The sequence below is a fragment of the Astatotilapia calliptera genome, chromosome 14 (assembly GCF_964374335.1).
Source record: "Astatotilapia calliptera chromosome 14, fAstCal68.1, whole genome shotgun sequence".
Classification (NCBI taxonomy): domain Eukaryota; kingdom Metazoa; phylum Chordata; class Actinopteri; order Cichliformes; family Cichlidae; genus Astatotilapia; species Astatotilapia calliptera.
The window spans coordinates 11057205-11078643 of record NC_137435.1 but is presented as its reverse complement, the minus strand read 5'-3'; the positions used below and the strand labels follow the sequence as shown (position 1 = coordinate 11078643).

At 41.4% G+C, this 21439-nt stretch overlaps 1 long non-coding RNA gene and 1 pseudogene across 1 annotated transcript; both read right to left on the bottom strand.

Annotated features, from left to right (window-relative positions):
• Window positions 1-1179: 1179 nt before the first annotated feature.
• Window positions 1180-2118, bottom strand: LOC113036495 (odorant receptor 131-2 pseudogene; annotated as a pseudogene).
• Window positions 2119-9440: 7322 nt separating this feature from the next.
• Window positions 9441-16912, bottom strand: LOC145419907 (uncharacterized). Its single transcript, XR_013901165.1, has 2 exons — window positions 16483-16912; window positions 9441-16353 (listed from the first exon to the last, which is right to left on the bottom strand). It is a non-coding gene; the product is annotated as an uncharacterized LOC145419907 (long non-coding RNA).
• Window positions 16913-21439: the final 4527 nt, after the last annotated feature.

Here is a 21439-nt window from a genome sequence, read left to right as displayed (position 1 = left end):
TAAATAATTGATGAACCACTTAATCATCACACGATCAGCTAATTATCAACACATTTCTGTTTTGAGTCTAAATCCCTTTAGAGAAAAACAAACTGCTATAACCCCTTGTGAAATATTGTTGTTGTTGTTGTTAACTGCTGCTGTCAGAATAAAAACATGACAACAGATTAAATTTCACACACGTGGGATTAAATTTCATCAACAAAAAAACACATAGCTTAATAAGGCAAAACAGCTGATTAGAACTGATACACTGAAGGAAAAATTAAGAAAATGTTGCTTATTAATTCCATGACTGATAGATAAGACATGTTGCCATGGTAACCTAGCCTACTTGCTAGAAATGTTTTCTTTAACAAAAGAAGGCTCAACCCTCCTGAACCAGCTGATGGACACTCACCTTTCTTTATATTTGTATTCATTATTAAAGCAAATGTTGGAACACATTAATTTGCAGAAGTTTATGTTTGTAGAAACTAAAGTCCCAGATAGATGTTAAGCTGTTATTCTATTTAACATTTGCATTTTAACAATAAAAAAGTCATCAGTGTAAGGATACAGACAATGACTATTGGAAAATCATAATTATGATCTCTAAATAAAATTTATCAGCTACATCCTTCTAACTCTATGACTCTGTCGATAGTAAGTCAGGTTGTCAGCCAGCTCCCCTGCAATGAAGCATTTGCCATGTGTTAATCTAGTTATAAGCTAAAACACAACGTGATCAGTCATTCATCATGTTGTCAGACAGATGTCACAGAATCTTGTTGGAGTGAAGATGTGGCCAAAATAATTCTAAACAGGATGAAATGTAGTCCAAAGAGCTTTTTAAATGCAGGCTACAAACAGTCTGAATGTGTTCTAAATGCTGAAATATTAATGTTGAAATCATCATTAAATGATCCTGGGCAACATTTTAAAAGTTACAAAATTAAGGTACCAGAGGCCTTGATGTTACTAAAGCTTCAATTAATCAACTGGTTTTCTTACTACAGTGGACTAGTTACACGTTAATAGTTAAACAATGTATTCTGCATAGAAGAATTACCGAGTGTCATGATAATAAGTTCCAAGTGCTGGGAGACAAAATTGATAGAGCATATACTGCTTGCTTAGTTCCTTATCATTACATTAAAGCTCAGTTCCTATCTTGTTCTTTAGTAGAATCATGTGGTGTTAGTTAGAAACCCCAACAGATTTTTTCCTGTGTAAGTGACAGAGGACATGATATCTTAGTGCAAGGAAAAATTTGTCATCTCTGAGGCCATAAATGAGAGGACTCAGACATCTAGGAGTAAGACTAAACATTATATAGTTGAAGTACCGTACATTAACATACAACATGAAATCAATCTGAAGGACAGCAGCTTCAATGAATGGGCACCACAGCTGGATGAGACATAGCAACAGCTGGAAAGCATGAAGAGCCACTGTTCTGAGCCCTTTATGTGTTGACTTTTTGTTCTCTCCTGATGCAGCTTTGGCCACTTTCATTATTTGAATATAAGAGAAAACAATGATAATGCACATAATCAAGAAGTAAAACTGACTTATAGCTGACCTGAGATGACCCTGCCAACTACGTAAAATGAACATCTCCACAGAGCAAACCCGGTACTGTGTGAAGAAGCTTAAGGATACAGATGCAAAGAAGACAGACAGAATCAAAATACAGGGCACAGAGCTGAGGCCGTGAATGATGAGGATGCAATGCGGAGCGCTGCGTGTGGAGCAAAGCTCTCCATGACGCAGGGGCATACAAATGGCCACATAGCGTTCCAGGGTCATTGCTGTCAAAGTAAATGGTGTGACAAAGTTACACACGGATGACACTGCAAACATAATAAGGCACAATGACACCTGTATAGATAAACGAAAATAGCTCAAGATCAGCAACAAATCTGTCAGAATTAAAATGAGACAATCAGACAGTAATGTGACAGCAAATAAGATGTAGCGCATAGTTCTGTAAAAGGTGTCCTTCATAAAAAAGGTTATGATCAACATAGTGTTGATGCAAAGGAAAACTCCTACCAAAACCTGAACAATGATGACTTGGTCATTGAGTTGTTGCATTGAGGATTCAACACCAATGAATGAGCTGTTGTCAACCATACGTTTAAAAACACTTTTTTCTGCCTCTGAAGACAGAGAGCCATCCAGGAATAATTTATCTTTGTCTAAAGTGCCCCATTTAGAAACATTCATAACATCTGCAAATAGTAAAATTCACTCTAAAAAGCACACATATGCACATCTGCTGTATTGTCATTATAAATCAAACAGACTGAGAGACATAAAGGTAGTTGCCAAACCATTCAACCACAAAACTGCTTTATGCTGAGCTCTGTCTTTAGATAGGGTTATTTGTGCATGTCACTCCGAAGTAAATATTCCCACAATGTCATTACCACAGCACACATCTGTTACTGCTAATCCCTGTTGGATTCAATACTGTAAATGATGGGGAAAGTTCATGTTCAACTCGGGAATTGTGGCTTCTGTTATGTTTTTCGTCTGGTACCTAAAATATTTCCTTCCAGAGTAAGTCTCTGTTTAAATATGTGGCCATTGTTTCTGAGTTTAGGTCCAATACTATGACCTCACTTTTGTCCAAATTATAAGGTTTTAGCTGTGCCTGTCTGTATTTTAATTTGTACACATTCAACACACTAAAGTGATTACTCTCCTTTCATCTCAGACAACACTGTCATAAAGCTTCATGCCATTTTTCAGCATAGATAGATAGATAGATAGATAGATAGATAGAAGGAACACGAGAAGCTGGAGAAATACCAAGGGCTCACAGAAGAGCTCGAGAGGATGTGGAGGGTGAAGGTAACGGTGGTCCCCGTGGTAATCGGAGCACTAGGTGCGGTGACTCCCAAGCTAGGCGAGTGGCTCCAGCAGATCCCGGGAACAACATCGGAGATCTCTGTCCAGAAGAGCGCAGTCCTGGGAACAGCTAAGATACTGCGCAGGACCCTCAAACTCCCAGGCTCCCCTTCTGGTAGAGGACCCGAGCTTGAAGGATAAACCGCCCGCAGGGGCGTGCTGGGTGTTTGTTTTTTGTTTTTTTTTGTTTTTTATATATACATATATATATATATATATACACACACACACACACACACACACACACACACACACACACACACACACACACACACTGTGTGTCAAAAAAGTATTTAGTCAGCCACCGATTGTGCAAGTTCCCCCACTTAAAATGATGACAGAGGTCAGTAATTTGCACCAGAGGTACACTTCAACTGTGAGAGACAGAATGTGAAAAAAAAATCCATGAATTCACATGGTAGGATTGGTAAAGAATTTATTCGTAAATTAGGGTGGAAAATAAGTATTTGGTCACCTCAAACAAGGAAAATCTCTGGCTCTCACAGACCTGTAACGTCTTCTGTAAGAAGCTTTTCTGTCCCCCACTCGTTACCTGTATGAATGGCACCTGTTTGAACTCATCATCTGTATAAAAGACACCTGTCCACAGCCTCAAACAGTCAGACTCCAAACGCCGCCATGGCCAAGACCAAAGAGCTTTCGAAGGACACCAGGAAAAGTATTGTAGACCTGCACCAGACTGGGAAGAGTGAATCTACAATAGGCAAGCAGCTTGGTGTGAAAAAATCAACTGTGGGAGCAATCATCAGAAAATGGAAGACATGCAAGACCACTGATAATCTCCCTCGATCTGGGGCTCCACGCAAGATCTCATCCCGTGGGGTCAAAATGATCATGAGAACGGTGAGCAAAGATCCCAGAACCACACGGGGGGACCTGGTGAATGACCTGCAGAGAGCTGGGACCAAAGTAACAAAGGTCACCATCAGTAACACACTACAACGGCAGGGAATCAAATCCCGCAGTGCCAGACGTGTTCCGCTGCTGAAGCCAGTGCATGTCCAGGCCCGTCTGAAGTTTGCCAGAGAGCACATGGATGATACAGCAGAGGATTGGGAGAATGTCATGTGGTCAGATGAAACCAAAGTAGAACTTTTTGGTATAAACTCAACTCGTCGTGTTTGGAGGAAGAAGAATACTGAGTTGCATCCCAAGAACACCATACCTACTGTGAAGCATGGGGGTGGAAACATCATGCTATGGGGCTGTTTTTCTGTCAAGGGGACAGGACGACTGATCCGTGTTAAGGACAGAATGAATGGGGCCATGTATCGTGAGATTTTGAGCCAAAACCTCCTTCCATCAGTGAGTGGTTCCCCAGCTGCACCAAGGCCGATCAGCAAGCACTCCAGCGGGTGGTGAAAGAAGCTGGCAGAATTATTGGAACAAGTCTGCCAGAGATCAGTAATATCTTCCCCACTCGCTGTCTGAGGAGGGTGCACAGTATCCTGCGGGACCAACATCACCCTGCGCGCCACCTTTTCCATCTGCTGCCCTCAGGGAGAAGGTACAGGTCTATACAGGCCAGAACATCCAGACTGGCCAACAGCCTGTATCCACAGGCTGTGAGGCTCCTGAACTCTCTGCCCCCCTCTCACGGACAATAACCATATCCAACTTCTTAATAGCAATGAACTGGTCTGCATTGGTGCATCATATCTTTATTCTCTTCCCCCTCCTGCCCCCCCCCCTCTTTCTTAAATAGATAACTATCATATCTGATATCATATCTCACAGTACAATAATATTGAATGGGTTGCATTGTTGTATTTTGTCATGTTTCTCAGGTCTTTGTCTGAATTTCTACGAACATTATTGCTAAGGATTGTCTTATTGCATTGGAGTCACACTGGGTTAAATATGTACACTTGGGTTTTAAGGGGTATTTATTATTTTCTTCTTTTTTTGGGGTTGTATGGAAGCCCCAAACGCAATTTCATTGTTCTTGACAATGACAATAAATAAATAAATACTAAAATACTAAATACTAAACTTTGAAGATGAAACGAGGCTGGGTCTTCCAACATGACAATGATCCAAAACACACCGCCCGGGCAACAAAGGAGTGGCTCCGTAAGAAGCATTTGAAAGTCCTGGAGTGGCCTAGCCAGTCTCCAGACCTCAGCCCCATAGAAAATCTGTGGCGGGAGTTGAAAGTCCGTGTTGCTCGGCGACAGCCCCAAAACATCACTGCTCTCGAGAAGAGCTGCATGGAGGAATGGGCCAAAATACCAGCTACTGTGTGTGCAAACCTGGTAAAGACCTATAGTAAACGTTTGACCTCTGTTATTGCCAACAAAGGTTATGTTACAAAGTATTGAGTTGTATTTTTGTTATTGACCAAATACTTATTTTCCACCCTGATTTACGAATAAATTCTTTACAAATCCTACCATGTGGATTCATGGATTTTTTTTTCACATTCTGTCTCTCACAGTTGAAGTGTACCTCTGGTGCAAATTACTGACCTCTGTCATCATTTTAAGTGGGGGAACTTGCACAATCGGTGGCTGACTAAATACTTTTTTGCCCCACTGTGTGTATATATATATATATATATATATATATATATATATATATATATATATATATATATATATATATATATATATATATATATAGATAGATATATATATATCCCCAGAAGGTACCTCTCCAGCTTTTATTGTCATGGCAAGCGTTGCATAAAGACAGCAATAATTGTCAGTACAATTTAAAAGGAGCGCTTCAGGCTGCCTTCAGGCTCTGTGGATGTTGAGTTCGCAGTCTGGAGATCCATATCCTTTCATATCTCTTCCTCTGGCCCTCCGTCCACGTCACACAGGTTTGAAGTCCCATTATGCTCAGATGTTGTAATGTGTGTGTTTGAAAATGCAACACTAACGGGGTGCCCAGTCTGTTCCTCTCAATGCTATAGATATGTTGTTTTAACCTCTCCAACAAAGTTTGACCTGTTTCACCCACATAGAGTAGACGGCATTTTTCGCACCAGATGCAATAAATGATATTCCTCATATTAAGGGTCATTCTCTGCAGAATGGGTGCCCCTATTTTTCCACGAGGATTGTACACAAAACAGTCTCAGCTTAAAGGCCCAATGGTCGGGTTTCGCTGATCTTATTCGCCTCATCTGTTCTGGTAATTTGGCCCTGACAAGCATGTCTCTTAGATTCTTATTTCTCCTATGGGCTGTAGTGATGGGTCGTTCGCGAACGAAATGGCTCTTAGAGCCGGCTCTTTGACGTGAACGACGCGAGCCGGCTCCTTATCGCGAGCCGTCACGTGGGTTTTTTTTTTTTTCTTTCTCTCAGCCTCTCTCTCGCACTTTTTTTCCGTTTCACTCTGCACGCGAGCCTTGTGCTTTACGCTGGGCAGAGGGGGGAGGGGCGGTAGTTACACTCAGTAGCACAGGAACAGAGCCAGAGAGAGAGAAAGAGAGGCAGGGACAACAACATTAGAAAGGTATAGTAATCATCCACAACTATTTTCAGTTGCAGATGATAAAGGATTGAGAAAGTTTATTCATGCAGGTCCATATGACAGAGAATATGCATGTTCTTTTAGTTTTCATATTATAATTTATATTTAATTGTGTTGTGGTTTGCAGTGTTTTGTGTTCTTTTCACTTTAAATTTGTGAAAGGAAAAAGCTGAAAATTTAAATAGTTAAAAGTTGAAATGTGAATAGTTGATTTTTGTATTATATGATTTATTTATTACATTTTATGTGGAGTGAATAAATAAAAGTATATTTACGGTGGCCCCTAGAGACAAAGCACATACAAACTTCAAATCACGTACGAACTCTGAAGCATGTACAAACTCCAAAACACGTAAAAACACGTACAAACTCCAAAACACGTAAAAACTCCAAAACACGTAAAAACACGTACAAACTCCGAAGCACGTAAAAACTCAGAAGCATATAAAAACTCAGAAGCACATAAAAACTCAAAACACGTACAAAAGACAACAGAAGTGCTCCAGGATGCTGGGCGCAGTGTTGAGCCTTTGTTATCTTGTGGCTACACAAGCCAGCAAGTACCAACGACCGGATTTGGTGTGTGGTAATAACAGGTAAATGAACTTTTTTAAAAATTATTTGAATATATATATGAGTGCCTGTGTATAAATACACAAACAATACACACATGCTTTCAATTGTGTAATTTAAGTGATCTAGTAGCTCTGCTTTGGAAGTTCAGTTAATGCTAGAAATGTATTTTGGAGTTTGTACGTGTTTTGTCTCTAGGGGCCACCGCATATATTTATATATAAACATATATAAATAAAACCACTTGTTTTTACGTTAGTAATTCCTTTTGTGCATAATTTTATATTATTGTTAATAATAAATTAATTAAAGCAACAAAACAACCTGAAGAGCCGGTTCGGAGCCGAAAGAGCCGGCTCTTTTTAGTGAGCCGAACCGAAAGAGCCGGATCTCTAAAAAGAGCCGGAAATCCCATCACTAATGGGCTGAGATTACTCTACAGTTTTGGAATTGTGTCAAACCGGAGGTGTGTTTCTTAAAGTTTGTTTTGAGTTGATGATGCAATGGTAGGTAGGAGTGCGAGTAAGTGGTTACCAGTGGCATAAGTCTGTTCGGTTCCCCCAGTTGTACCTGATTTTGAGTCCGATTTCCCCCTGAATCATTTGAGACTTCACCTATATTCATTATGTTAGGATTGAGTCCTGCAAGTGTGCTACTTTTAATTGCTCTGAGAAACCTACTAGAGTAAGCCTCTTTCTGAGGCTCCGGAATAATACACTAATTGAGTCCTGAAGATCTGACTCCTTTGAGGATATTCTATAGAATCTGATGATTTGCGATTTTATGATGCCCTTGAAGGTGTGTTTAGGATGATAGCTACTCTTGTGTAGAAGAGCATGACAGTCTGTAGGTTTAAAGTAAACCTTAGTAGAAATTTTTTTTCAGATTTTGGTCCAATTGTTCCAAGAACACTGTTGTGTCCAGGAAGTTCACCTGTACCGGATGCATTTCATATTTGACTTTGATAGAGGGGTGGTGATTGTTGAGGATGTCAATAAATTCAGTGAATTTTTTCTCACCATGGGACCATAGGAAGGGGCATATCTGTGCCCCATAGCTGTACCCTGAACCTGTAAGTACTGTCTCCCCGCAAATTCAAAGTCATTGCATCTTAAACAGATTTCCAACAACTGCAAAAGTTCTTCATCCGGTCTCTTAGGGTCCGGATGCTGTTCCAAAATGTTTTTTATTGTTCTTCGGCCTAATTCTGTATTGATATTCGTGTAGAGACTTTCAATATCAATTGTGAACAATTGCGTATTTATCGGTAATCGTATTGGTTTAATAAGTTCCAAAAAGTGATATGTATCTTTCAGATAGCTAGGATGTTTACAAAAGAGAGGTCCCAAAAATCGATCTATATAGAGGGAGATATTATAAGTCGCGCTGCTACACTCCGATACAATGGGCCTTCTCGGCGGGATCACATTTGGTACTGTCCACATCTGCGGTCTTTGTGGATCTTCGGGAGGTAGAAGGGAGGTAAAACTGCCTATTTTGGGGTTCATCCGGGCCATATAAGAAGTCTCTTTGTTTTGCAGTAATGTATTTTCTACTATATAATTTACTCACAATACTGCGGACCTGAATTTGTGTATTTTGCTGAATGCTATTCTCAATAGATCTGTAATATTTTGCATTAGCTAACTGTCTATTAGCTTCCAAAATATATTGATGTTTGTCCAAAATCACAATCTTTGAGCCCTTATCCGCTGGTTTAAAGATAATGTTTTTATTTTGTTGAAGTTCCCTAATCAGTTCCATCTCCTCTTGAAGGATATAAAAAAAACAACAACAGCAATAGAATAATATTAAACACAAAGTGAACCCGTCTTCCTTCATTAAATAGGTTCTTTTAGATGTTAAGGAGGAATTGACTTAACCAGGCTGGCGGAGAATGAAGACAACCGGACACCTGCAGCAGATGGGGGAATCAGTGAACTTTTATTGAGACAGAGACAACCTCTCAAAAACAGCTCACATCAAGAGATTCCTAATATTTTCTGTGAGGATGGGTATATATTCTCTAAAACCTAAGGAGGGGGTTGTGAGGAAAGTGCTGCATTAGCAGAAAAACAACTCCATAAAAGGAAAGCGGCCTTGAGTGTTCTAGTCTCTTCGCTTGCAGATATCTTTCGCCTGCAGGATGAGGCGATCGCTTCTTATCGCTCTCAAGGCCAAAGTCGTGAGCACACAGTTGCACAGTAACTTTAAAGCTGTGAGCACATTTTTATTACACAGTTGCACAGTAACTTTAAAGCTGAACAATATTTAAAGCTGAATAATGTTTGATCAGATTATATTTTCTTCAAATTGAAGGATATAAAAAAAACAACAACAGCAATAGAATAATATTAAACACAAAGTGAACCCGTCTTCCTTCATTAAATAGGTTCTTTTAGATGTTAAGGAGGAATTGACTTAACCAGGCTGGCGGAGAATGAAGACAACCGGACACCTGCAGCAGATGGGGGAATCAGTGAACTTTTATTGAGACAGAGACAACCTCTCAAAAACAGCTCACATCAAGAGATTCCTAATATTTTCTGTGAGGATGGGTATATATTCTCTAAAACCTAAGGAGGGGGTTGTGAGGAAAGTGCTGCATTAGCAGAAAAACAACTCCATAAAAGGAAAGCGGCCTTGAGTGTTCTAGTCTCTTCGCTTGCAGATATCTTTCGCCTGCAGGATGAGGCGATCGCTTCTTATCGCTCTCAAGGCCAAAGTCGTGAGCACACAGTTGCACAGTAACTTTAAAGCTGTGAGCACATTTTTATTACACAGTTGCACAGTAACTTTAAAGCTGAACAATATTTAAAGCTGAATAATGTTTGATCAGATTATATTTTCTTCAAATCCCCCTTTTGACCCATCTTAAATGGGTCAACACACAAAAATAAGTAACAATCAAAGGAACACAGAGACGTGTCGAAGCCTGGCTCGAAAAACTCCTCGGGTCTTTTCATTTGTCTTTATCTGTCATTGCAGATGAGGAGAAAAGAGTCCAGGCACCACCCTGCCCAGGGGTCGGCTGCAAGCAGTCTCGGTTCCCGATGAAAGCAGTAACAGCTGTCCTGCACACACGGATACAACGAGTTAGTGCAACCAGGGTAGTGACACAAAATCAACAGTTCCTGTAACTCAGCAACCAAAAAGCATAAGTAATGATAAAAATGTGGAGAGTACAGAGTATACTATAAAAATGAGAGATATAAACGTGAAAATGTGAAAGAATAAATCAACCGTAAAATAAACTCAGAACGGTAACTGCTACGGACATTCAAAAGTGAATATGGTAAAACGTGAGGAAGGGGTGTGGAATAAAACAATTCATATCCATTGGTGGGAGTACACATTCGCTCAGGCTTAAGTCCGGAGACCCTGAGAACATCGCTTAACCCTCACAACCCGACCAGACACAGTTCAACCAGATATATCCTTCAAGAGGAAGTGGGTGAGGGAAACAATTAATAACAAACCTAATACAAAACACCACAGAGAAACAACCATTCTAGAAGAATTTAAACAAGAGAAAGACGATAATGTTCGTCGCCCTCACGATCAGGATTATGCCAATGGGAATGAGACCCAGGGCCAGGAAGCAAACAAAGACGCAACATCTTTGCCTGCCTGTCATTTCAGGGGGAAAGGGCCAAGACATGTTTACTTAGCTTGGATGTCGTCTAATAGAGGATGATGGGGCACAGAAAGGTGGTCCAGTTCCCCCCACCTCGCCAAGGGCGTGTTCTAGGAGTTAAAGAGCAACAACCTGCAATCTGTACCAAAAAATCTTCATAGTCCCACCGGAAAATCATAAGAGTAATAAACGATTCAGCTCAACAGACAAGTATCATGTTCAGGTTTCTCCAATCATTAAATCACTATTATTGCCACAATTTGCTTTATTCACCCTTTGGGCAATGTTATTCCAAGAGAGAGAGAGAGAGAGAGAGAGAGAGAGAGAGAGAGAGCGAGAGAGAGAGAGAGAGAGAGAGAGAGAGAGAGAGAGCCCCTAATGGCCAGTTAGTGGGCTCTAGGTCAAACTGTCCCCAAATTTGTTATTTGTTATTATTACTTGTTTTCATGTCACTTGTCTGTTTTCTACTGCACCCCTCTCACCAAAGCAAAGCAAACATTAGCAGCACATTGACCGTAGTCAGGCATCCTCATTCCATAGGTGCTATAAAACATTTCCTGTAAATACAGTGTAATAGCATCCCCAACTCCTAACCCATAAACACCGTTTCTTCACACATCCGCCCAGAAATCCTGTAATAGAAAAACATTAAAACTGTAACCCTGTAGGGAAGAAAATGTAAATGGTAACGCTGCGCAGTTATCTCTGTAAGCAACACAAGACACAAAAATGGCATTTACAGGTTCACTCATCCTCGAATATTTTGTCATCCTTCTACTCCTGTAAAAGAAACCCACATAAATTCATCCACCCTTTTATCCTATCTAGGTGGAGGTGGTTAACCTTGAGTCATGGTCAAGTCTTGTCATCTTTTACCAGTCAGTCCGTTTGTTTTTATTCCCAGTCTTTCATCCATTCATCCGTTCTTTGCTGATAGTGAAACCTGTCGTCGCATCTAGTTTCCACACTCAGCAAAATGACGTCATCTCAAAAAGAAACAAGAACTTGAGTTTGGATTACCTCGCTGAATCCTTTTTTAAACAGGGACTCTCGTTTCTAATTGTCCCCACAAGTGTTTCCTCCAGAACCCATTTCAATGCGGAGAAACTCACTTACAACAATTTTCTCGCCGACGTGTAATGCTTGTAACTTCCGATGTGCAGATCTGCTTAAAGAAAAGATTCACAAACAAAAATCAGTAAATATAAAACAAAATAAAATGAAAAATAACAAAAACAAAATGCAGACGCCCGGGTCTTAGGACTTGTCACTGAATATTCTTCCCATCAATAAAAATACCAACCTAAACCTACACAGAGTCAAATCAACACCACCTCAACCTTTTCATATTCATAAACCTATATGTTTTGCGTTCGTGAAACAAAATTGAACCATTAAGTAAGTTGAGCTCTTGAAATGTTTTAATTCTCTTAATTCTGCCAGTTTATTTCAACACTTATTCAATGACTTTTATTCAACTGCTACTTGGTCACTCGACTTTTACCTGTTCAAATTGCCTAGGGTTCAACAAAGTCTAGATCCCCGTTATCATGAAACTTGAACGGTGTACGATGATTTACTTACAGTAATTTAGAATCATCACTCAACCTAGCTCTACTACTGGCACTGCGTGACTTTTCTCACACTGGAAACCAGAATTTAGTACAGAACTTTAATGCCTCAGGCAATCGCGTTCAAGGGCTGCCCCCCCTTCTCTTCTTCTTTGTCCGTGTGTTCCTCCTTTATTAAATCTCCATCACAATGACGTGGCGCTCTGAAATAAAACTCACACTGTTAATTCCTCGTTTTCACTCTGCACCACTGCTCAGAGTGTTTTCTTTTCTTTTTAGTGTAGAGTAAACAATTAAGTCGAGGCCTTAAGCCCCAGATATCTCGCACGGGCATCATTTTCATAACCAAACCGCTCCGGACTCTGCTCCCCAGACCACACAAATGCCCTCTGGGCTTATTATTATAGCAAATTCTGTATTTGACTTTGTTGTGTGCAGCATTGAGCCTTTGTCAGTAAAGCATTCTTCATTGCAGCAGCTAGAGCATTGTGTGTCACTTCTTAGTAAATTAAATCAACATTTTGATTTTAGTGCATGGGTATGTATCAGTTTTTACTCCCTCAACAAGTGCATAAGTGTTCATGTGTGTGTTTCCCTTCATTCTAAGTAGGCGCATGCAGAAGTGTGTGTTCGTGTGTTGGTATATGTTTGTGTTCATCACCTTCCTGTTCTGTAGTTTAGGTAAACCAGCGGCCTGACGCATGGCCTAGGGTCCTCCCCTCCTCTTTGGGTCTGTTTTCATCCGTTGTTGCAGCTGCCTGCATCTTCCTTACTTTGCTCCACGGCCTTCTGCAGCTCTGCTGTTCGGCTCTTCTCAGAGGTCAGCATCCTTCTGCTCACCGTCCCTTTTCCTCCGGGCTTAATGCGCGTCTCGTCACAGCTCTGTCAGCTGACGCAGCCTGGGAATTTCCCCCGTGTAGTGAAACGGGCTTTAGGTTTAGTGCTCTCCGTCTCTGCTGCATGAGATCACTCTTTTGCAGCACTGTTGACATCCTCAAGTTGTTGTTGTGAGTCCAGCTGCTGTGGCCTTCAGGGGTCAAAGGGTCAAAGATGGTCGCGGAGAGGGCAACGATGGTAGAGGGGAGGGTAGGAGTCCAGGTCAGCTTCGGCTCTCAGAAAAAACAAAAACAAAACAAAACAGGCGAACAGGAAAATGATGTTGTGTTGGCTGTGCTGTGTTGGCTGTGTTATCCCGAGAGGGGAGAAACAACGAGATCTCGTCTCCCCCTTTTTTTTTTTTTTTTTTTTTTTTTTTTTTTTTTCTCCATATAATCAACTCATAACCCCTCAAGTTGACAGGACAACACAGGTACGTGTTAAAATTCTTAAGATCCTGTTTAGAAACCTAAAAAGGAATTTCCTATCATTCAGTAGTCATTTGTCTTAAACAATCAACAAAAACATGTCCCAAGTCGACCCTTTTAACCACTAAATTTGTCGTGTCCTCACTTAATCCTCAGACCAGTGTCTTTGTCTTTTGACGTTACGTTGTTGTCCTGCAACCCAAAGCGTTTAATTGTCAGTAATGTATGAACTATATCATTTAAAAACAGGTGTATGTTAAGTGTCGCTACTTTAACCTTGCATGTACGTGCACATGTATGTAAGCTGTTTCTTCATTGCATGTATGGGTGCGTCTGTATATGGGTTACTTTAACTTTTTCTCAAACGAGGCATTTCTCTAACACGCACATGTGTCTGTTCCTCACCCTTCTCATATCTTTCTCTGGTTGTGTGTTGTTTTATTTGTTTCAGTGATTTACCAGGAACATCTTTTCCTTTTCTCCATGTCTTCCGCCAGAGGTTAACCCTGGTGAGATTCAGGGACACAGCACCCAGAGCAGGTCAGCGAGAAAAACCTGCCTCAAACTACATTCTCTCTTTTTTGTTTTACCGGGAGGGGTGAGGACAACTCTGGTGTCCAGCCGTGAATTTTAGCCAAAGCTTGGCCTGTCTTCTGCTGCCGTACTCAGGCTTCCAGGTTAAGAAAAAACACCTGTATGAAGACACTAAACATACATTTAGTATTTGTGTAAACATAACTACCTAAATCATTGAACTCTTGAGGAGGGTGTATTTCAGAATCAGAATCAAAATCAAAAACTTTATTGTCATTGTCATGAGACCGACGACATTAAGAATGGTCCCTGATCATTGCATCATCCCTAGTAATATAAAAAAACAATAAAATTCAATCAATAAAATAGATAGAATACTTAAAATACTAAGTATTCCCACCGTCATGCTTCAGACCGTGCATAGATTAACACAAGAGTGGCATGGTGGACATTTTTGTAGTATTCAGATGTGTTATTGCAGTTGGATAACAGCTGTGTTTGAGTCTATTAGTCCTTGCTCTGATTGCCCTGTACCGTCTGCCTTAGGGCAACAGTTCGAACAGGGAGTGGCCAGGATGTGAGGTGTCTTTTATGATGTTTTGGGCCTTTTTAAAACAGTGGGCGTTGTTTGACTCTTTACTAACTTTAAAACCCCACCATAACAATTTCTCACTGACAAACTTCTATGCATCCATTTAAACATGCGAAGCCAGCACAAAATCACACACATACCCCTACAGCAAAGCTTTAACATAACCACAATGCAACTCCTCCCTTAAACGGGAGAAATCACCCTGAATCAACCAACTCTATATAAAACGTCAAACAAAGATAAACCACAAACATTTCTACACTTCTGTGTCTTCCACGCAGCACAATAGGCAGAAAAACACCGATTACTCACAGTCTACAACAAAAGAAAAACCTGCTCTTTTCACAACTCTCACAGCTAAAGTCAAAACTCTTACCCAGTGCCTCTGAAATAATAAAAAATCACCAAATACTCGATTACTCTTTTCACTCGCTCCCTCTCACTCCCTTCTTCCTCATACAGCATACACGCTCGCTCCCGCGGACCCGCTCGGCCCCGCGGGCTCACTCGGCCCCCACCTTTTTCCTCTCACAGAGACAGAGAGAGACCCTTTTCCTTTTTTTTTATTTCTCCAGCACACATACACACACAGAATCCCAACTGAGAGAAAGAGGGAGAGAAGAGAAAAGAGTTGTAGAGAGGAAGTTTTTTAGCAGGAGTTTCAGATCTAACAGATTTATACAACTTATTTACACACACCGGTAATTTATGTTCTATTTATTGATTTTAAAGGAGAATTTGGGCCAGCTGGGTTTCTGCCTCTGTTAGGCACTAATCAGCTGGGGCGCTGCTTTAAAGGTGAGTCAGCACTGAAATATCCCTTCAGGTGTTACCAAGCTTCTACCAAACCGGAGTCTGGCGGGTAACCTTGCCTAGAGCTTCCTGATAGGGGTGCTAGTTGGTTGTCACCTTGTTCACACGTCTCATTCACACTTCATACATTACCTGCAGTCACTCATTACCCTCCTTATGTATGTAATAAATGTGTAAAAAAATTCTATGTGTGGTGTATTATTTTAACCAAAAGAGGAACCTAGTTCCTTTAATTGTGTAATCTGTGAACACGGAGAACCAAACTGTCCTGCCCAGTGTTCCACAGCAAGCATTCAGCGTGTATTTATGTGTGTCCAATATCAAACAGAACATCAAAACATTTAAAACACTAAAATCATCGGGGTTTTAAGAAGAGATCCGTTTTCTCCTATTGATCAAAGGGACCCCTCCTATGGACTCCAACCAGTACTTCTCTTTTTTAAGTTTTAGAGGATCTTTTCTAATAAAGTCCTCTGGGCCTTCCTAACCCTTCTGTAGTTTAGAGAATATTACTAAAAAATATTCTCAAGGCCTTTAACCTTTTAATTTGTTTAGAAAGGCGTTACTAATAAACCCTTTCAAGGTCCCAGACCTGCTGAGGTATTTATCCGACACCGGAGAGCGACCCGTCGGCCGCAACCGTGGTCAGACCTCAGTTCACTCTTATCTTTATTCACTTATTCACTTATTTCTTATTCACTTATCTCTTATTCACTTGTCTGATTCTCAGCAAGCCTTAAGTAAGCCAGACAATTTTGGTTATGAATTACTAGGAGTTTGGACACTAAGTATTTTTATAATGTTCAATATAGCAGAAATAAAAGGTCTGCTTACCTTGTTTTTGTGTGCACACAGCTTTTGTCCAAACTCCGTTCACTCAGACCACGGCCGATGTCCTCCCACCCGTTCCAGTTTGGCCTGGAGCGGATCCTGTTCGTGACGCCAATTGAAGGATATAAAAAAAACAACAACAGCAATAGAATAATATTAAACACAAAGTGAACCCGTCTTCCTTCATTAAATAGGTTCTTTTAGATGTTAAGGAGGAATTGACTTAACCAGGCTGGCGGAGAATGAAGACAACCGGACACCTGCAGCAGATGGGGGAATCAGTGAACTTTTATTGAGACAGAGACAACCTCTCAAAAACAGCTCACATCAAGAGATTCCTAATATTTTCTGTGAGGATGGGTATATATTCTCTAAAACCTAAGGAGGGGGTTGTGAGGAAAGTGCTGCATTAGCAGAAAAACAACTCCATAAAAGGAAAGCGGCCTTGAGTGTTCTAGTCTCTTCGCTTGCAGATATCTTTCGCCTGCAGGATGAGGCGATCGCTTCTTATCGCTCTCAAGGCCAAAGTCGTGAGCACACAGTTGCACAGTAACTTTAAAGCTGTGAGCACATTTTTATTACACAGTTGCACAGTAACTTTAAAGCTGAACAATATTTAAAGCTGAATAATGTTTGATCAGATTATATTTTCTTCACTCTCTTCCAGCACCGTCTGTACGCCTTGTCCACTGTCGGAATCCTGCAGAGTCACGCGAATCGGCTTCAATTAGCTTCCTCACTCTCTCATCCAACTGGCCCCAAGTAGGTTCCCAATTAGATGGTAGCGCAAGAAAAGCCCCATAGTCCCCATCCTTTTTATCCTCCCCAAAGTAATCCAAGAGTTTAATCCTCCTATGATATAAGGAAATATCCCTCCATAAATCCTCCCTGTCTAGCGTACTTGGGGCTGGAATATAAGAAAGCCCTTTCTCTAAAATTCTATTTGTCTCATAGTGGGTTGGAATAGAGTTGATCAATTTAATATATTACTCTCCTCAGCACGCCAAGTGTGTCTAGAGGATTTCAAATCATGCAACCCATCTGTGGGCAAATGAAAATCCAATTGAATTCTATTAAGTGGATCAGTGAGAGACTGTAAATGGAAGATGGAGGCCTGCTTCTCCTTACAGTGATCCCGAGTAGAATCTGAAGGGAGATCCCCTATATTAGGTTCAGTATGAGTTAAAAATCCAATTGCAACTCGCTGCACCACTGCTTGAATATTCGCCCCGCCGTTTCCTGAGTCCAGTGGATGTTATCTGTGACCGTATGGAATTGGTTCTCGGCTATATGGCTTATCACAGGCAAGCGCTTTAGCGCAAACTCATTCACAATGTCTAAATACTGTTTCTGTTCCCGAGGTAAGAAGTGTGAATAATTAATCAATGGGAAGTAAATGTTTGCATTGGGGAAGACAGACTGAGCCTTCCTGTAGAGCATTCTAAGCTGTTTTATGGACGTTTTATGAGGGTCCTGGTCTCTGTTATTGATACCTACCGACACCACCACCAGCTTCACCAGTGCACGCGGAGGGGTTTTTTCCAGGATCTGGTTAAAATGATAAAACGACGCTCCTGGATAACTGTCGACCTGAATCTCACCTGAGCAATGTGGCGACATACGATACAGATTAGAGTCCCCCAGGAACCAAATTGGTTTGTTACATCTGAATTGCCAGTCCATAATCTTTCTCCCCTTATGGGTATTGGGAAAATGTACATATTTGTCTTTCTCTCTCTCTGTCATTTGTTTTGAGTTATTTCGTTTTTGATGTGAGGTTGCCGCTGACACATTTAGGGAGTAATTTTAGGGTCAGATGAGGTCGTCTGCGTCCCACAGTCGGCATTATTGCGCTTGACCGGGCCCTGCATCATCATGCTGTTATTTCCCGCTACTCTTTTAGCTGTGTCTCGCTCCCCTGTTCTTGTGTCCATTACAGCGGCACTCCCTTCAGCTTGCAACCTGTATTTTGCTGCCGTAGCAGTAGAATAAGAGATGAGTGTTATTCTCCTGTTCAAAGCCATGAATTTGTAAGCCCAGGTCATTCTGAGAGACCGCCACATTGCTCCTTGCCTGTGTAGGCTGGTGAAGAGATACACTGGTCAATTTTGTGGGTCTAGAATAATGTTTATTTGTTCTTAAACTGCCCTCACTTTTGTTAAATTTGCCAGCTGTTTCGATCCGATTAACATTACCTTCTGTGAAGTCACCTTCAGATGTTCGAAAGGGGGGTCTGTTTTCTTTCTCCCTATGTTGTCGGTCTCCCTCGCCCGCACATCCTTGTTGTGAAGGCTGTGGGGCGGAGAGGCAGACCCCTTTTGACTTACATTAGCTTCACGTGTCCCCAAATGGACCTGAGTGGGTGCAGCCGAGTTATTTTCCACAAATGTGGGTATTGGTGTTATAGGGGAGAGGGTCCGATTACGGGTCCCCTCTAGTGGTCTATTCATATGAGGGTCTATTGTTAATTCCTCTCCAAACGGAGTGGATTGAGAGTCCCGTGGGGGTGGATGGACCCTCTCTGGGCCGTGGCTATTCCTCCCTCTGTCATTTAAGGCCGCAGCCATTGATCTGGTCTGCTTCCCAACTATCACTTTGGGGTAGAGGGATGGGTGATGTTCTTGTTCTGATCTTTGCAATGGTGGAAAATCTCCTTCACTGTCTATGTCAAAATCTGATGTCGATGTTCCCTCCAGTGATATCTCGGGGGATGATTCTACATAAACTGACCTATCAGGTGATTCTCCCTCCCCTGAAAAGAAGTTCTGTATGGTTTCCACAGTAGATTGAGAGAATCTAGCCTTATATCTTTTTCCTGCCCAAGCAATTGCTATTCGGAGAGCATTTTCATTAAAAGAAAGGTTAGCGTAGTTTGTAATCACGCTGATGTAATGTTCTTGCAGCGCCAGCAGGTTGTTCTCTAACCACTGTTCTGTATTCCTCTCTACTGCTCTTTGAACCTCCTCAGAAGGTGAGGCTGGTTTAATGAAGCTCGTGAGTTTAATCACTTGTTTTGCCATCCCTCTTGGTGGATTTTTATTTGTAATGGCTAGATCTATGATTGCTTTATGATGGATTGCCTGTATTAATTTGAAATATTGTTTAGTCACAACACTTAATGTTGCCCGTTGCTAGCCTGAGGTTGGATGTATTCTACGGACCCGACATCAAGGACAAAGTGGGTCCCCGAGGAATAGGTTACCCTGCCATCCAGACGACGTCCTTGGTTACGCTGTATGTGAAAGTGTAGCCCTTTGGTAGCCCAGTGCTTTTCCCACGCACTGTCGCCGAGAGACAAAGGTATGGTTTCTATTTTCCTTGCTTTCGTGAACCTGAGACTGGACTGCTCACTCCCACTGCTGTAACTTTGGTCAGCTTAATGGACTGGGACCCTGCAGTCAGCTCCTGTTCACTACAGTTACACCTCAAAAAAGACTGTATATGGTTGCATGTTCAAAGGACATTTTGTTGGGACTGACTCGTAGGAACTGGGACTATTACCCTGTGAACATTGTAAATTGTGTCATGTTTGTGATACAGTGTTAATAATTCTGGAGAAGAGAATTTCTTTGTTTCATTATTTTATTTGTATCGTGATTTTTTTTTTTTTTTTTTTTTGGATCCCCGTCTGTGGCTAGTGTAAACCCAGGGTTTTACAACAGTGGGATCACAATTGCCTGTTTCATTCGTTGAACCTGATTTCTTTTTATTTCTTTTGCATTTTTGTTTCTTGCCATCCATGATTTCAGGGCCCATCATAACTGATGGATGGTAAAGTTCAAAGGGCCATCTGAGCAAATTAAAGTTTAACATTGCTTAGAAGAGACCGTTTCATGTTTTTGTCTAACCCAAGTTGCCTTGGAGTAGGGGCACCCAAGCTATCTGGTTGGGGTACAGAAAATCAGAGGAAAGGTAGGCTAGGCTGTGTTTGTGTCTGATAGTATAGTATACTCCAGGCAGGCATCGTTTCTCAAGATTGAATCCTGGAGCCCCTCTTCTGTGCCCGTATCAGCCAGACAGCTAAAACCATTCTTACAGAAGTAAGTATCAGGGTCAACTGTACTGGGGGGGGGGGGGGGGGGGGGGGTCACAGACTCAGATCCCACCACCCACTAGTCGTTCAGGGCAACCTGTGCTCAGTGGTTATATCGTTAAATGGTGCTAGGACAATCAGACACTCTGAAATTATACCAAATTCCTCAGATGAAACAGGTGGGATGTCTCACAACAGACATCCCACCTGAGTTGAGGCTTCCTTAGTTGTTCCTGCACCACTGAAAGCCTCTCCTTACAAAATACAATTAAAGAAGCATACATTAGATTGTCAAGGGAGCAGAACTATACACTTAAGTAGCATTTAAGAAACTGTAATTAAGCCACTTAAGAACTTACCTTTGCAGTGGTACTGCTCCTGAAATATTCCACGATCTTCCTGGACTTGGCGCGGATGTCAGAGACCTCAGGGGTCTGGTCAAGGGCCTTCTTCACCACTTCAAGTTCAGGGTGTGAGCTATGCATATGGCATGTTTGGGTTATAGCTCCCTTGCACAAGCCTCCATATTGGCAGCTCCATCTGTTACTAGGCATGTGACTTTGTCAGTAATAGCCCATTCTGTCATGAGTGAGCCTTTCACTTGTGCAATATTTTCTGCAGTGTGTGCATTGGGAAAATATTGCACTCCTAAAACAATGTGCTGGACTCATCAGCAAAATGGCAGGTGACTGCAAGATAGGCCTCTGTGTTGATGGAGGTCCACATATCTGATGTCAGACTCACAGCTGCTGCCTTCTCAATGCTGGCCTTAGCTTTCCTTCATCTCCTGGTACCTGGCCTCCACCATGACTTTCAGGGCCTAAAGGAAAGAAAAAACATGTTGTTTAAAAGTACGACATGGCTGTGAAGTAGCGTGTAGCTAGGCTTTGAGCCTCAGTCCTGCCTGTTCACATTTTATTCTGTAAAAACTAAATTTTCACTGCTGTTATGACCTTTTTAGTGGGGAGAACATAGCTAGGATTTAATGATTTAACAAATCTTTTAAATCCTTTGTCCTCCACAATGCTAAATGGCTGGGAGTACTCAATCACCATGCTAACCAGGTCTTCATCTATTTGAGCACAAATAAAAAATATCACACACTTAACTTATTACAGTTGTATAATATTGTTATATAGTTTAGTAACATTA